This window comes from Dromiciops gliroides, chromosome 4 (genome assembly GCF_019393635.1).
Source record: "Dromiciops gliroides isolate mDroGli1 chromosome 4, mDroGli1.pri, whole genome shotgun sequence".
NCBI lineage: Eukaryota > Metazoa > Chordata > Mammalia > Microbiotheria > Microbiotheriidae > Dromiciops > Dromiciops gliroides.
In genome coordinates, this window is record NC_057864.1 from 433,385,179 (window position 1) to 433,404,665 (window position 19,487).

Genomic DNA, 19,487 nt, shown 5'->3' on the forward strand with positions numbered 1-19,487 from the left:
CAAGTATAATCTTATAGGACACTGACCCACTTTATACCATTAACCACAGAGAATCAATAAACAAGTGCATACCAGATACCACATATTCAAAAAGTATTTATTATGTAAAATGAGTTGACATGATTCCAATTTTTGTGAAAATATTTCCCTAGCACCATTTCTAGTCTGGTTGCCATTTGGAATGGAAAAGACTATGTATAGACCACAAAGTGGCTTCTATTTTTAATCTTGTAACAATTTTGGAAAACAAAATGCAGAAATTATCATGGCCCCAAATAAACACTTTTTTTTTTCTTTCATCTGTCACCTTTTCTTCATTTATAATTCTTACTCTAGTTCAGCTCCTCATTTTCTCTATCTTTGTATTCTTTCAACAAATCCTAATTGGTGTGTCTAGCCCCATTCCCTTTTTTATGAAGCTATGGTTTTGTATTCTTAACATAATCTTCCTGGGGCAGCTAGGTGGCACAGTGGATAGAGCACTGGCCCTGGATTCAGGAGGACATGAGTTCAAATATGGCCTCAGACACTTAATACTTACTAGCTGTGTGAGCCTGTGCAAGGCACTTACCCCCAATTGCCTCACCAAAACAAACAAACAAACAAAAACAAAACAAAACCTAATCTTCCTAAAGCACAGGTTCATCCACATAAATCTCCTTCTCAAGAATTTTCTGTGGCTCCCTATAGTCTCTAGGATAAAATAAAACTTTTCAGATTGACTTTTAAAATCCTTCAATGTCTGGCTTCCACCTACTTTTCATTTTTATTTCCCCATACTCACCCTTTGTACATTCTATATTCCAAGCTGACCCATTAACTGTTCCCCAAACTTGGCATTCCATCTCACATCACTGGGCTTTTTAACAGGTTGTATCACACACCTGTAGGCCACTCCCTTTTATTTCTAACTCTTAGAATCTTTATCTTCCTGCAAGTCTCAATTCAACTTCTATTTTCTATGGAAAATCATTCCTAGTTCAACAAGCCATTATTGCTCTCTCAGTCCTCAAATTGTCTTTCACTTAACTTAGCAGGCAAAATTCTTAAAAGCAGGGGCTTTATTTCATCTTGTCTTCATTTCCCTAGCATAGAGCTGTACACATAGGAATCTAGTAAAAAATGCTTATTTGATCAAATTTAGTTTCTAAAAAGCCTGCAGATCCTAGAGTTGTGCAGCTCTATCATACAAATCAAATATATAGATTCCTAAAGAGATCATTGGTAAATATCACATTTATTCTTTGATCATTTATGATGTATCTACATATTCAATACTTAACTACCTAGGATCAAAGAAGGAGGAAAATGTCCTATCCCTTGAAAAGGAACAATTCCTGAGAGAAAATACATGCAGAAGAAAAAACATGACATATCAGAAGGAAGAACACTGAAAATGGATTGAGAGGAGATGGGCTTGAATTTCAATGGCTGTATTACTAAATTAATAAGTAATGTTCCTTTTGCAAAGTCTCAGTTACTAAATCTGTAAAATGGAGAGTTTTGTGCTAAATGGTCTCTAATGAACCAAAATAGCAAAGAGGAAGGCAATACATTATAATGCTTTTGTTAAAAATGTGTTTATAAATAGGGAGCGAGACAGAGAGTTATAATTATAGTTGTTAGTTATAGTTATATTTATTTCAAGTAGTTATAGTTGTTACAATTGTTATAGTAGTTATAGTAGTTATAGTTAGTTATAGCTAGTTATAGTTAATTATAGCTATAGTTATTTATAGTTATAGTTGGTTATAGTTATATATAACTTTATACATAACTATACCTATACCTAACCTATACCCATAACTATAACCATAACCATAACTATAACTATATAATTATAACTATATAGGAGTGTGGAAAAAACATGAAAGGTCTGCTCAATGTAGGATAGGATTATTTTCCTTTTTGGAAGAAATTAATTTAAGCCACAACTGAAGAAATGACGCATTATGTATTATAAATAATTATTACATTATTAAATGATACATATTCATGTAACACTTTATGGTTTATAAAACACTTTCCTCACTCCCCTCTAAGTTGATAATTAGTTCAGTTATTATTTCCCCCATTTTATAGATGTGCTAAAGAAGAATACCAGAAATAGAATCATAACACACAATATCAACCCACAAACATGGGTCATGCCCTCCTGCCATTATATGTGATATTTGTTTGAAGAATGGACACGTAAAACAACTTGTCAGGGAAACATATGATCAGAGCATGACAAATACACAGGGAACCTAAGACTCTATCCTTGATCCCTTCTGGAACAATTTATAACATATGAAACTTCTCTGCTACCTTCTCCCCTTCTGTTTCCTCACCACTCTCCTGCTAGATAAATTTCTTCATCTTCTGCTTTCAAGTGGATGAAGAAGTGACAAGAGAAAAAATGACTTACCCACAGACACAAATCCAGTAATTTCTACAACTAGAAGTCAAGGTTTTCTGATACCAGATCCAGTGTTCTTTCTATTACTCTATAGAGAATGAATGGAGAAAAAGAGGAAGAAAGATAGTATAAGGGAGAAAAGGAATAGGGATGGCAAGAAGAAGCAACATGAGGATGGAAAGGTTAGGAAAGTCAATTAGAGTTTGAGAATTATTTTTAATAATAATAACTTTTTATATAACATTTACTATGTTTCAGATACTTTGCTAAGTACTTCATAATTATTATCTCATTTAATGCTCACAACAACACTGGGAGGGAGGTGATATTATTATAATTTTACATATAAGGAAACTGAGACAAACAGAGATTAAGTGACTTGCCAGGGTCACACAGCTAGTAAGTATCTGAGGGCAAATTTGAACTCAGGTCTACCTAACTCCAGACCTGGTGTTCTATCCACTGTGTCACCTAGCTGTCTAAAACAATGCCACCTTATGTTGGTATAGAACTTTTAGCTGTTTTTTTAAGCGCTTTCACACAATGAACAGTTATTAACTTCACCCATAGTGGTCTACATGACATGATACGCTCAATCCCCCCCCCTTCTTCCTCCTCTCTCTCTCTCTCTCTCTCTCTCTCTCTCTCTCTCTCTCTCTCTCTTCTTCTCTCCTCTTTCTCTCTTCCCTCTCTCTCCCCCTCCCTTCTCTCTCTCCCTACCTCTGTCTCTGTCTCTCTTTCTTCCATGCCCCCTCCCCCAACACTCACTAACTTTTTCTTGTGCTTTTACTGACAAGATTACAGTGCTATAGGGGATAAATGGACTTTTAAAGAAATAGAAGGCTTTCAATTATCCCTGATGAACATACAAGAGCTATGGAGAAGCTTCAAAGTTCAAACACAAGAGTGAAGAGAAATATAAATAGGAAACGTAAATGAACACTGATAAAGAACTAAACAAGAATAAAATACATTAAGATGTGAGGTGATGATATATCCACCCCTTCTGATACCAATTATGATCAGGGTGTATAGAGGGATTCTGATTAGGCAAGGCAAGGGGAGGGGAGTGTTCTGATATGTCTTAAAGGTCTTAATAAAATATTGGAAAAAGAGGGAAGGGGTGAGACATGGGAAGTGTGATGAAATAATGGGATTTAGCAGATACTCAAAGACCCATCTGGATATTAATCTAAACTGATTGAATCAAGTGAGAGTGATTGACTGCTGATTAGCCTACTTCAAAGTTAACTAGATTGTAATTACACCTGGCTAGCCCTTAATGGATTTGGATGATGCCAACTAATCAGCTTGAAGCAGTGTGTAAGGACCGCCTCTGTTCCAGACCTATAAAAAACTTCCACAATCAGTTTGCTAAAGAGTTCCTGATTAAAGCAGGCTCGTGGAGGAGGACTTCAGGAAGAACCCAACCAGGCTGGAACTCTAGGCTAGGTAGGACTTCTTTTTTCTTAACTTTCTGAACTCCTTGTGAATACCTCTATGCTTTAATAAATGTTTAATGCCCAAAGATTGGTGCTGAAGCTTCTAATTTAAGGTGACCACAATTTAGATTTTAAACATCACAGGAAGGAAAGGAAAATTATGTCATATCAGAGTATAAAAGTAGACATATAACAAAAAGGAAGAGATGTTGAGGGGAGCAACTAACAGTTCAACCTCACTTTCCTCCAAAATGGTTAAAAGAAGGAAGAATACACACATGAACATACATATAGTTGGGTACAATAATGCATTTCATTCAACAGGGAAACAGGTGGGAAAGGCAGGTGGAGAGAGAATTAAAGGGAAGGTAGGTTAAGAAAAGGATTAACCCTAAGCAAAACACAGGGAATTACAAAAATATTTTAGCTCTTTTTGAAACAGAAAAGAATGAAAATCTGAGGAGGTGCACATAAATTGGGGAATGGGTGAATGAGTTATAGTATATAAATATAATGGAATATTATTGGACTGAGCTCTAATCAATGTAATGATGAATCAGGGTTCTAAAAGACTAATGATGAAATATCTAACTTTTGAGAGAGAAATAATGGACTCAGAATACAGAATAAGCTTTTTTTTTTTTTTAAATATGGCCATTAAGGAAATTTGTTTTAGTTATATGTGTTTGTAATGAGTATTCTTTTTCTTGTGTTCTCAGTCAGAGACATGGTGGGTTAGGAAGGGAGGGTAAACAGATATTGGCATATATAAGGAAAACATGAGTTCAAATCTGGTTTCAGACACTTACTAGCTATACGACCCAAGACAAGTTACTTAACTTCTGTTTAGCTCGGGAGAAGTAAAGGACACACTACTTCAGTATCTTTGCCAAGAAAACTCCTTATACAGTATTAGTATGACATGGTCCAGAGTTTTTTGAGGGGCAGCTAGGTTAGGAAATGGGTAGAGTACAGGCCTCAAGTAAGGCAGACTCATCTTTGTGAGTTCAAATATGACCTCAGACACTTAAGAGCTGTATGCTCCTGGGAAAGTCACTTAACCCTGTCTGCCTCAGTTCCCTCATCTATAAAATGAGATGGAGAAGGAAATGGCAAATTAATCCAATATTTATGCCAAGAAACCTCCAAATGGGGTCATGAAAAGTTGAAGAGGACCGAGAAACAACTGAACAACAACAACAACAACAACACAACACCATTGATGTAAAGTGACATAAGCAGAAGTATAAAAACAATACACAGGATTGCAACAATGTAAATAGAAAGAACAAAATGATGGAACTATATGCTCAATAATTATATTGACCAATCATCCTGGAGAAGAAATCAGCAGTGGGAGAATATGGGTGCAAAATACTATATACTGCCACATTTGTTTGATGTGTTCATTACTTTTGAACTGTTTTTTCCAACTTTTTTATTCTTTGTCACAAGAGTTAGCTTGTTAGTTGCATAGGGGAGAGAAGAAATTATATTAAAAACAAAATATAATATAAAAACAAAAATTATTTTTTAATGAAGGAAAAAATAGTTCTCGAGGAAAAGCAATCTATTTTCTGCCAAATAGACTAGAGCAAGGGATATCTGGAATCATACAGACTAGGTTGGAGTTCATTGCTACAATCCAGGTGTAGGCTAACTATGGAAATAATCCAAGTCAAAGCTGGAGGAAATGTGTTTGAGGATATAGCAATGAAACTCCTGAACATTTTCTATTTAGAGAATTTTTTTAAAAATGGACTTGCATAACATAAGCCTACTCTATTTTTAAATTGTGTGACTTGCGGTTCTTCTAATTAGTGGTCAGCGTCAGCTTCAACTTGGTGGTGTTGATGCTGCAGATGTAAACCTGAAAGCGCTACCATAGGTCAAAGAGACATAATTAAATCTGAAACACCTCTACCACCTGAAGGAAATGCAAAACCTTCTGTTTGATTAGATAACATGAAGAGCCCAGATCCTAAAAAAAAACAACACCCCATCCTGCTTCATAAAGAATAGGAAAGGAATGATTCATGCTTGCACTCATAAATGTGGTTTAATCCTGACACTTAACTGTGTGCATTACTAATTAATGACATGTGTTGCTCATAAACTACTTTTAATGCTTGTTATCAAGTATAATGGTTGACCTTGAGGAGCTCCCTGTTTTGATGAAGTTCATCATTATGCAGCAGGTTATTGAATACAAATGAATGACTAGGAAAGATAAAGAGATAATGTCTTAGAGATGTTGCCCCCAAAACTTGAAAAACATGACAAGAACTTCTGTCTCACATATAAAGTCATTCATATCATAGAATTCTCAAAACGGTGGCTTTGTTTTGATTGAGGACTCTTTGTTTTAAACTTGAGAATGTCTGTCCTAAACTAAAGTCCTACTCTGATAATTGATTACAGTAAAAAAGGTGATGCAGGATTCCTGTGAGCTTGAACAGGTCCTGCATTCATAGGAAGGATTTGAGTATGGGAATTCATGATGGATTGCATGTTAACAAAAGTCCAGCTTAGCTAATTTCTGCTAAACTGACCACTAGACTGGACACAAGGTCATTAAATTTTAGCCACAGTAATTCTAAAAGACATCTATTACATCTTATAAGAGATTTGTTCTCTGTCAACTGAGATGGCACTCACCCTAATAAAGTCACAAATCTGTGAAGAGTTATGCAAGAATCTTGATTTCAGGTCAGACTCTTTCTCCATCCAGCCCAGAGCTCATTCTTTTAAAGTAGTTCATTTGGAAAAGGCTGTACTCTTGATGACAAACTCAGTGGCTTGCTATTTAATAACAAAGTATGGAATAAGCATCTATTAAACATCTACTATGTGCCAGGCATTGTTTTAAGTGCTTTACAAATATCTCAACACTCAATTTCCTTCAATAACCCATTATGAACCTGCCATCTATGACCATAGAGGAGCCTTGTAGAGCAGAGGTGTCCAATTCTGAAGACAAGTAAAACTCCTGTGTGCCCAAACCAGAATGAAATGTAATTAAGAAATGTTTAACAAAATAAATGAAAAATACAAACCAACATAGATAATGTTAATTTGTGGTTTTCTAAGTCAATATGCTGCCAGAAGGGTTTCTATTTGAGTTTGACATCAATGTTGTAGAGGGATTCTCTGTTCAAATGTCAGTTGAGCTAGATGGCCTCAGAAGTACCTTCCAAATCTAAAATTCAATATGGATACTATTTACAGTTTTTTGTTTTGTTTTGTTTTAAATTTCAGACTGTACCAATTTCCAGAGTAAAAATTTTATATTCTAAATACACACACACACACACACACACACACACACACACACATATATACTGTATAAAAAACCAACACTTGATAGAGTGGAAAGGACACTATAGTAGGCCCAAGAAGATGAGGGTTCTAGTCCTCCCTTTAACATTACACATCTCTGTCCTTAGGAAAGGACCTGAGGAAGAAAGGTGTCTTAGGGTCTCCAACTGTCAAAATAAAGATATTGGGCTACATGATCTCTAAGGTTTGTTCTCCCTCTGAAATTCTTTGAGAATCTTGTAAATGGAAGGGACTTAGAAAAGCCTTGCAGTCTTTTTTTGTGAGGAGATTGGGGTTAAGTGACTTGCCAAGGGTCACACAGCTAGTAAGTGTCAAATGTCTGAGGCTGGATTTGAACTCAGGTACTCCTGACTCCAGGGCCAGTGCTCTATCCACTGTGCCACCTAGCTGCCCCCAAAGCCTTGTAGTCTTATTCCTATATGAAATGGTGAACCTTTTCCATAACATCCTACCAAAGTGGTACAGGTAGGTGTTGGAATGGTATACCTGGAGTCAGCAAGACCTGTGTTTAAACGTCTCCTCGGACACTAACTCTGTGGCTCTAGGAAAGTCACTTAATCTCTCTCTCAGTCTCAGTTTCTTCATCTATAAATGGGAATAATAATAGCACCCACCTCCCTGGGTTGTTGTAATGATCAAATAAGATAACATATGTAAAATGCTTTGCCAAGAATTATATGAATACTAGTTATTAAGTAGCATTCAAGTGTTGACTTATATACCGCCCAGGATAAGCAGGCTATTTCAAGAAATGGTACGTTTCTTCCCATATAGACACAGTATCTTAATTCATGCTTTCCTTCTGTCAGGGATGCAACCTTTCAGCAACAGAGAAAAGGAAAGAGTTACTGTCTCTGGTTCAATGGATTGGCTCTAGTCTACTTCCTTTCATTTTTAAGTTATTGTTAGCTTTAAATGTTTGCTGCCATGATCTCTGGTGATTTATCGTTGGGTTAATGCACAACTTGAGCTCTTAAGGATTTTCTCAGTGAGCTTGAGGTCCCCAGGAGCTTTTAAGGATCATAAGATCATAGATTTAGATCAGGAAGGGACCCCCAAGGCCATCTTGTAAAACTCCCTCATTTTACATGAGAGGAAACTGAGGCTGAGAGAGGTTAAAGACTGAAATACATGCAGTGGATCAGTTCTGAAGCACTCAAAACAGAATAAATTCAGAAATGCCATTAAACCTGTAAAAGATGGTTAAAGGAAAACATACATGAAAACTCAATTATTTGGTAGGAGAATGACTTATTCTAACTTGTTAAATTTTCCAGAAAAGCACGAATTTGTGCCTTTTGATTTAACAGTTTGAATGTAAATCTGAATCAATTCTACACACTCTTGCCTTCTTAAGAATATTATACATAATTAATCCTTTCTCCATAACTCAAGATTATCATTATTAAACTAAGTCATATAACAATATACAGCTAGATGGCATAATGGATAAAGAACCAGGCCAAGATTCAAGAAGACGAGTTCAAATCTAGCCTCAGAAACTTACTGTGTGACCCTGGGCAAGTCACTTAACCCCATTTGCCTCAGTTTTCTCATCTGTAAAATGAGCTGGAGAAGAAAATGGCAAACCACTCCTGTATCTTTGGCAAGAAATCCAAAATGGAGTAGGACATGACTGAAATGACTGAGCAATAACAAGGTTCTCAGGGCTTACTTAGATGCACAAGGTTATTTATCATGGCATCATATGGCATAGGCCACTGAACATTTTGAGTTCTTGTTTCTAGTCATCTCTCGTCATGCTCTGTTGCTATCAAGGTATCAGCTCTTACTTTTCATATGCCTGGATTTGGTTGCCCATAGTATCTCCTCTAATCTCCTGATTTACCTTTCTTTTTTTCTGTTGTAGGCATAGAAATTAAATTACTATGTGTAAATCATTTCTTAAGGACCTAACCTGTATGACTTGGGGATCCCTATTTTAGTGGTATGGCCTTTCTTGTTTCTTTCTTGGTCCTACTTTGGTTGTGCTTCACAGAAAGAAGGTCACTGAACACCTGGATTTCAGCTAGATGGAATTAATCTGTTAATGTCCTGGAAAGCCCTCAGCCAAAATCTGGATTTATGAAGTTGATAGTACAAAGTAGAAAGAATGATCATGTTTTTGAGAAACTCTTCAATAAAAAGCATATAATCTAAGCCTTTGGGATAAAGGATTCATTAAACTACAAAGAGAATATTTTGCCTTTAGGCAGTTTTTTCCTTGGATTTTTGAAAAGTACACTTAGTACAGATGATTGGTTTTCAGATGGTGGTTGGAGTAGGAAAGGTGTGGGGTGGAAGGGAGGGAGAAGAGAATAGTTGTCCATCTTCAAATTAATAAGCAGAATTATAGGGCAGTACATCGTCACTGCCCTATAATTTTCTCCTTCCAGTCAGAAGTATTAAGGTAATACTTTAAATTAATATTGTTTATAAATACTTTAATAACATACAATAAATGATTACCATGTGCCCCTGCATTCTGCCACAAATAGCTCTAAATCACATCTGCATTAGTAACATTTTTTTTGCAGATGATACTTTAACAAATGATTATATTATCAAACAAATGAGAGTACACTGTTTAACTCACACACTTGCCTGATTAATAGATGCTTTTGAGGTTTTATAAAAATCCTATAAAGGGCCCTGATGCATCAATTCCTTCAGCCATATTAATGCTATATTCACCAGGAACTACAACCCAACCAGGCTGGCCCGGGAATAGAGCTCAGAAAGTGAAGAGAAAATGAGGTGATTTGTAGACCCTGTACTTAAAAAGAACAATTAGCTTGTGATGAGGAAAAAGAGAGAGAGAGAGCGCAATCTGGTAGCATCACAGCACAGGGTTTCTTCATGTGTTAAATAATTAATCATATATCTCTAAAAATGTTCCATTTATTGATTTGCTAAAAAAGAAGACTTTTCCATGTTTGCTAGCTAGACCTGCAACTTGGGTGGCTATATTTAGGGATGAGGAGGCCTTCTAAATTTGAAATATTATTTGCTTTGCAATTAACATAGTTCTTAATATAAATGTGTATGTGGGTTTGAATGTGCTCTTTTTTTAAAGACACCTCCAAGAATATAAAATTGAATGCCAATTTATCCCCCACCACCCAAAAAAAAAAAACAGCTTGGATATGATCCAACTTATAAAGTTGCTGGAATGATAGAAAATTATGGGAAGAGGCTACTTTGCCTAAAAAGGTGATCTCTGCCAATTAGCCTCCAGGACAGGGCTTCCAGCATGACCTCACTACTGCCACCTGCTGCCTGTCTACACAGTATCTAGGCTTCCAGGAACTATGCAGCCTCAAATGTGCTGAGGTTTAGCCTCCTAGTCTCTTCCTGGTTTACTGACTGACCTTTGGCCAAACATTATCATTGGGTATTTTTCACTTAAAAAGGAAAATATAATATTGTGTCTTTATTTGTGTGTGAGAGAGAGAGACAGAAACAGAAAGACACAGAGAGACACAGAGACACAGAGAGAGGCAAAGAGACAGAGAGAGACTGTCAGAAAAAGAAGCAAAAAGAGACAGAAGAGAGAGATGGAAAAGGGGGAAGGGGGAGGGAAAGAGAGAAAGAGAAGACAGTGAAAAGAGAAAGAGGAGAGGGGGAAAAAGAGAGAGATTGAAGGACAGGGACACAGAAAAAGAGAAACAGAGAGGAGGGAGAGAAGAGAGATAGAGGGAAGGAAGAAAAGAGAATGGAGAGGGAGAGTATAGAGAAGGAGAAGAGAGATGAGGGAAAGAAGAGAGAGAAAGGGAAAGGAAGTACAGAAGGAAGGATCAAAACTGGGTTCTAAGGATACCAGGTAAGAATCCCCATTTCACTTAACTAAGACCCAATTCAGAACGCCCCTGAGCACTTATGGTTATTCATTACCATGTGCCTTGAAACTCATTTTATTGCTAATGTTTACTTCAGTTCACAGGTGACTACTGAGGCACAGATGTTATAGTAAGAAAGACCAAGTCCTTATAATGTTTTTTTTTTTAAAGAAAAAAAATAGGTTTATTGAGAGTGCGTCATTTGAAATATTGCGGGGAGGGCTATGCTGTTTCTGTTCTAAATTATTGGCAAACTAGGCTGGGGTTTCTAAGATACTGCTACTTATAAGTTAATTGCCATTGTACCCATTTAGGTAGCAAGCATTTCTTAAATCATATTAAATGTTAGGAGAGCATTGACTGCATTTAACACAAGCCAAAAAAACCCAGCACCATATTATCTAAGAGAGAGCACATGGTTCCCAGCAGAGTTCAGAAACTCTACATTACCTAAAGAGAGAGCTACCAGACAGCCTTCCTCACCAACCATGTCACTCAGATTCCAAGTCCTTATAGTTTTAAATAAATTTTGTAATTTTTAAAAAATGTCTTTGATGGGGTATTTTCTATGTAGAAATTCCTTCCATGGCTGGATGCTTTTCTTAATGGGTTAGAAGCCAGTCTTAAATCCATGTCTTTCTGAATTCATAGGCAGCCATCTTTTCACTAGCCATGTTGACTCTTTGTGGGATCCTCACATGACCCAGAATCAGAGAGGCTCAGGATCAGGAGAAACATCAGGGAGAGTATAAGGTAACCTATACCTTTACAGGAATCCCCTATGTAAAAGCCCTGATAACTGGTCATCCAGCCTTTATTTGAAGACCTTCAAAGAGAGGGAAGAACGTTGTAAAAGAAGAGGAAATGAAACATTCAAATTCTTGGAAAATAATGCTAGAGGATAGTATCAGGAAAAAGTCTGAAGTATATAAATGTGTTTGCTCATTTCCTTTGTACAATCTCAATTTTCCTACATTTACCTGATAAAATGCATATAAAAAAGAAGGCATCACTTTTTAAAAAAAAAACCTTTTAGCTTGTTCATTGGACAAAGATATTGCCATTATTAGGAACCTTCTTTGAAATGGTTCGGTGTATGGTAACATGTTTTGACTAAGCATTCAGTGATAGGGCTAATTAAGCAAATTCAAGGATATCAGAAACCTTTAAATCTACTAGGAATTGCTTTAGTTTTTAAAGACACCCCACTGACAAAAGACATGGCCTTCTCTTTGTGTCTTAAACAAGGCTCTGTCAAATCCTCTCAGCAAAATCCTGAACAAAATTATTTTATGCAAAGGATATTATAAGAGTGCTTTGGCACAGTTTCACAGGGAGATAAATAGGATCTCAGAGAGGTAATGTAGACCGTCAGTTTTGTGAAAAGTTACCATTCAGAAAATGGGAGCTGGTCATTGTTTTTCTCTGTAAGGAGAGGACAGGTGGAAATGTATTTGAACTACAGCCTGACAGATTTAGGACAAGTACAAGGAATCACTTCCTGGCAGTGAGGCTTGTTAAACACTGGAATGTGTCATGGACGCTTTCCTTCTGTGGGACTTTAAGACTGGGATATCCATCCATCAGAGTTAGTTATGTTGTACTCCTGTCTGAAAGCAGATGGATGGATGGACCAGAACCACAAGTGAAGCTGCCAATTCTCAAAGAAATAAAGAAAGAAAAAAACTGGGGGAAAAAGCTTTGGATATCCAAAGTTATTAGAGAATTTTCAGTTCAGAAACATCAATTCAAGTTTGGCTTATAAACAAGGCATAAGGATAGGCATAGTTGCTTTCTTCCAACCCCTCACTAATCCCAAGTGATATTCCTGTCGTAGAGTATCTGCAGGTTGCCACTCAGAAAGGCCTTCAAAAGCAATTTTTTTTTTGTCTTCAGTCTTTGTGTCACCCACCAAACACAATGGCCAAACCACCATATAATAATAAAATATCATATAACATAATGTAATATAAATGTGTATATGTATGGAGAAATACATTATATGTGTATACGCATGTTTATGGGGACTCAACTCTCCATTAGAAAGTCTTCCCTTGTACAAAACTTTTGTTCAAATAGGAATATTCTAATTCTGCTTAAATTATACTGAGCAGATCAGGTTCAAGAATCATAATGTGTATTTTGGAAACAAACAATGTTATGATAATAACAATATCTATAATTTATGTAGCGCTTTGCAAATTACCTTAATTTATCCCTGAACAGCCCTAACAGGAAGGTATTATTATAATATCCTTTTTTTACAAATGAGGAAACTGAAGCCTAAAGGTATTAAGTGATTTCCACATAGTCACACACACACACACACACACACACACACACACACACACACACACACGGTCCAGCATGATTTGAACTTAGATGTATCCTAAATCCAAGTCAGGTACTTTATTCAATGTGCCTCCTAGCTGCCTATAATGGATACCATGTTTTCTACTCAATTTCAGTTGATGAACAAATCTTGATTGTTGTATTCTTGAGTCACTTAGAGCAAAGCATTCATTTGAAATCAATTTCAATATATCCAAATATTGCAAGGACCTTCATGTAAATTCTACCTCAGATACTAGCTCCGTGAATTTTGGCAAATCACTTAACCTTTCTGTACCTCATTTCCTCATGTGTAAAATGAGAAAATCTGACTAAGTGGGCCATCTTCTACCTTTAAATCTAAGATACTATAATGCTACAAATGGAATTCTCTTCCACTTTGTGAGAAAATAATTATTAATGGTGGGTTTTGGGGGGACCCAGGGACCCTACTTCAGAAAACATAACTTTTAGAATCTTTAGCTAATCCCTTTTAGGTCCAGACCAAGAACCTATGGGTGGATCAATAGAGATGGAGATTGACTAGATGAGATTAGCCACACCTAGACTTCATCTGCCTTGCCCTTCAGAGATGGTCTTTTTTCCACACTTCCCCATTAAGTCATTACATCAATAGGTAGTAGGTAAAACTCATTTTAATATAGGCCACCCTCAGGTCACATCAATCAATGGAATTGAATGATTCTAGCCAATTAGGTTTGATCACTGTGTAAGAGCCACCTCTATCAGAAGAGGAAAAGAGACTGAGGTGAATGCCATTCTGGGTAACATGGTTGGTGAGAGAGGCTGTCTAGTACCCCCTCCCTCCCTCCCTCTCTCCCTCCCCCTCTCTCTCTCTCTCTCTCTCTCTCTCTCTCTCTCTCTCTCTCTCTCTCTCTCTCTCTCTCTCTCTCTCAGAGACAATATTGTGTTGGGTTTTTTTTTTTTTGCCTTTCTTAAATGCGGTCAATGCTCTCCTAACATTTAAATATGATGTAAAAAGTACTTACTACCTAAATGGGTACAATAGCCATTAATTTATAAGTAGCAATATCTTAGAAACCCCAGCCTAGTTCCCCAATGATTTAGAACAGAAACAGGCTAGCCCCCCAATATTTCAAATGACACAACATTCTAATTTAACAGTATATAATTCATATAATAACCATGCAAAGCAATAGAAATATTTAGCAGTACTTGAGTCCTGCCTCTGCAACACACTATCTGAGTGATCATGGGCAATGTACTCAACCTCTCAATGCCTGAGACAGTTTTGTAACACTATGCTACATAGTAGAAGTTTCCACACTGGGAGTTTCCTTCATGAAAGAAATCATAGGCAAAGACTCCCAAAATGTATGTAAAACGTTGTGTAAATGTCATGGTAGAAAGGCACTCCAGATGGACAATGAACTGGAACTAGATTGGAATAAAGGGGAGTTGAATGTCCAAGCAAATTACATTCAGGAAATAGCATGGTATTTCCAATGGTTCCAGATGCTCACTAGTACAAATGTCCATCCCTTTAACACTAATATGCTAGGCCTCCAGATTACTCCCACCATCTGATGCCTTCACTTTTATACATGCACAGCTCAATGAAGCTGGAAAAAATTGCGGCATTGCATTTATTGGGTCCACTACAAATCTGTGTTCCATGATCTCAAGTGGGCTCTCTTTGTGGCAATACAATCCTTTTACATGTCCCTAACCAACTCGATATCCTGCTCACTAGAATGGTTTGCTCCAAACCTTCTAATCCTTCCCCAGACCTCTAAAGTCCCCCTCCAAACACCCACTTGGCTGAGATCCTCATTTCATGAAACATGAAAAAAAAATGAGGACAGTAGCCGAGAACTCCCCCTTATCCTCTCTTCCTCATCTGACATCACTCTGACACCTCCTCCTACTATCTCCTCACTCACTGCTGGCACCAGTCCATTCTCACTCTCTCGTTAATCATCAGTTCCTATCTACAGCAGACTTCTTTACTGCCTACAAGTAAGCCCATGTCTCCACCCTCAAAAACTGATCAATGTACCCCACTAGCTATCATCTTAAATGTCTCTTCCCTTTTATGGCTAAGCTCCTTGGGAAAGTCATTTATAATAGGTGTCTCCACTTTCTTCTAATTCACTCCTTAACTGTCTTAATTAGGCAGCTAAGTGGTTCAGTAGAGTACAGGGCCTGGAGTCAGGAAGACCTGAGTTCAAATCCAGCCTCAGACACTTACTAGTTGTGTGACTGTAAAATGGGCATAGTAACAGTACCTATCTCACAAGGTTTTTGCAAAGATCAAATAAGATAGTATTTGCAAAGTGTTTTGCCCAGTGCCTGACACATAGTAGGCACTATATAAATGCTCTTTCCCCTGCCACTTTCTGCTGACTGACTAAACCATATCATTAAATTGAAAGTTATCAATAAACTCTTAACTGACAAATTTAATGATTTTTCTTAGCCCTCATCTTTCTTGACATCTTTGTAGTCAGTGACATTTTGAATTACCCTCTTCTCTTTGATACTCTCTTATCTCTGGATTTTCATGACACTACTCTCTTCTTATCTTCTCCAATTGCTTTACTGAATCTTCATCTAGGTCATACTCACCAATCATGCTATCCCTCAAGGTTCTGTCCTGGACTCTCTTATCTTCTCCTTCTATGATACTGTGCTAGGTGTTCTCATCATCTCCTGTGGATTCACTTATCACGGCTATTCTAATGATTCTCAGAACGGGTTATCCAGCCCAAATTTCTCTCCTTACCTCCAGTTCCTCATCTCCAACTGCCTATTAAACATCATAAACTGAATGTTTTGTAGACATCTTAAATTCAACATGCCAAAACTGAATTCATCAGTTTTCCTCCAAGTTTTCCCCTTTATTCAAACTTCCCTAACATTGCCAAGGGCTCTAGCATCCTCCTAGTCATCTAAGCTTCTAACTTTGGTGTCATTCTCAATTTCTCCAGTTTTCCCACCTCCATATATTCAATCTGTTGCCAAGTTCTGTCAATTCTGCCTTTGTGAAATCTCTCTTTTTTGTTTGTTTGGTTTTTTTGGTTTTTTGCAGGACAATGGGGGTTAAGTGACTTGCCCAGGGTCACACAGCTAGTAAGTGTTAAGTGTCTGAGGCCATTTTTGAACTCGGGTCCTCCTGAATCCAGGGCTGGTGCTCTATCCACTGTGCCACCTAGCTGCCCCTGTGAAATCTCTCTTATATACCATCTTATCTCTTGATACAGTCACCCCCTGATGCAAGCCCCAATCACTTCACCCCTGCATTATTAAAATAGCCTCTGCTAGGTCTCCCTGAGTCATGCTTCTCTCCACTCCAATGTATACTCCCTGAAATTATCAAATCATTTTTCCTAAAACACAAGTCTGACTATGTTACCGCCACCCCAATCCCCATTCAGTAAACTCCAGTGGTTCCCGATTATCTACAGTAAGTAATATGAAAATCTTCCATTTGACTTTCAAAGCCTGGACAACATGTTTCCCCCTTAACCTTCCAGGTTCTTTATAGTTTACTCCCTCCATCCCAACACTTACTCTCCAATCTGGTGACATTGAACTTCTTGCTACTTCTTTCACAAGACATTCCTCCAGGCTCCAATAATTTTTAGTGTTTATAAAATGCCTGGAATTATCCATTCATCTCTAACTTCTGGCCCCACTGACTTCCTTCAAATACTAGTTAAAATCTCTCCTTCCATAAGATGCCTGTTAAAATTTTATTTAATGCTATTGCCCACCTTCTGTTGATTATTTTTCATTTATCCTTTCTCTACCTTGTTTTTCATAGTTGTTTACATGTTCTCTCTTCCATTCGATTGTGAGCTCTTTGAAAGCAAGGACAGGTTTTTTGTTTGTTTCCTTTCTTTGTATCACTAACTCTTAAAAACAGTATCTGACACATACTAAGTGTTTAATAAATGCATCTTGATTAATATTCTCCTAGTGTTGTTGTACAGGTACAAATCCTAGAATTAGTAGATGACTACTTATTGGGTATAAAAGGATTTAATTCAGATTCAAATTGGACTAGATAGTCTCTGATGGTCCTTTAAAGAATGACATTCTGTGATTATGGTAGGCAGAGGAGCCCCCCCCCAATCCCTGAAGAAGCCATAGATACATTAAAATATCTACGTACTGGGGGGCAGCTAGGTGGCACAGTGGATAAAGCACTGGCCTTGGATTCAGGAGGACTTGAGTTCAAATCCAGCCTCAGACACTTGACACTTACTAGCTGTGTGACCCCCCACTGCCCTGCAAAAAAAAAAATCCAAAGTGTAAATATCATTACTTTGTAACCTATCAGCATGTTATCGATAAATATAAATTTTACATTATAAGAAATATAAGTAGAGACAAATGATAAGTTTTTGATTTCTTAATTATAAATACCATATGGATAATGCCTTGGTCTAGATTTCAAAATCAATTCCTTAGTATTCTTGTATCTTCTCTCCCTGAGAGGCAGCAAGCATAAGTGAAATAAAGCGATTTGTAATGGAATAGACTGCTCAAATGACCCTATTTCCTGAAGAGGGCACTTTCATGAATATTTATTTAATCTCTCTTACTTTTCTAAGGTTTTATTTAAAATTATGTTCACCAGTCTAACCTTGGGAGTTGAAGAATCTTTTTTTTTCCCATGAAGGTATTGAATAATAAACATATACCTGTTGCATACATATATAAGGTCGTCCTATAATGTACATTTAAAATATTCATACACTCCTTTTCAGCCACAAATATCCAATATAGCTTTTCTCCCTTCCCCTTGGAGTTATGAGAGATGCAATCCAGAAAACATGGACTAGAGGCCAAAAAATATAGACAAAGAAGTATAATATTTGGAAAGCTGACATGAATCCAAAATGTTGAAATGCTGAAGATGGAAAGAAATAATTCCATAAATATATGCTTAATACAAACTATAACTTGCTTCAATTTATGAGCAATTTCCATAAAAGGTTTGAAAACAGCTTATTCCACAGACGGGATATATTAAACTGTCATGTGAGGTTGGGGGAAAAAAAAGATCATTTAAAAGGTTAGCTTACTCTTGGTGATGATACCCTAATCAGAATCATAAAATTATTTATTGAGATTCTAATTTGTAAGTGTTTTTAAATAGTTGGGTACATTTGGTAGGTAGATTTTATCTACTCTGGCAACAGAGAATGAAGGTGCTGAATGGATAAATGAGTCTAGGAATTAATGGAATTCTGAGTTGTTAATAAGAGAATTAGAATCAATGGATAAATGTAATAGGGAAGAACATATAAGATCAATATGTAAACAAACTTCCTAACAATTAGAGCTTTCCAAATATGGGATGTGTTGCTTAATGGAGCAGTGAACTGCTAACTACTAGAAGTATTCAAGCAAAGGCTGGGAGGTCATTTTTCATGGATGTTGCAGAAGGAATTCCTTCACTGAGCAGGATGATAATTTCCAAGGTCCCTTACAGAACTGAGATTCTGTGATTCTAAATGCGTTCTTTGACAGACTCTTGCAAATACTCTTCTCAAGTCCACATACTTGGAATTCTTTAGTATTTCATTGCACCAATCTTGTAATGGAATGATTATTCACTATCACAAACATTATAGAATTCTAGGCTACCAATATAGAAAATAAAACATGGAATACTGGAGGGGAAATGCGGGGGGAACATTAGCTAGGGAGGGATGTGCACCCCAGCCCTATCATTTACTAGACATTTGACCCTAGGCTAGTCACTTAATCTCACTAAGCCTCAAATACCTCATCAGTAAAATGGGGATTATAAACTAATACTGCTTTCCTCACAGGATTTTTGTGAGAAAGCCACTTTACAAATCTTAAAATATTATATAAAGGTGCATTATCACTAGCCTTTTCTTAATATTTAAAGTAACTATCATATCATTGTGATTAATTCCATACCAATGCAGAATGCAACCCCTCTACTGCTAAGTAAAATATCAAGAAGACTTAATATGGACCAAAAAAATTCATCATCCATCATTCAACCTGCTGATGATCCTTTCCAGGCTTTGATAGATTAGTTACTACACAAGAGCTATATAATCTATTACTAGGATCATATTATTATTACCTACAAATGTCAGTTTTTCC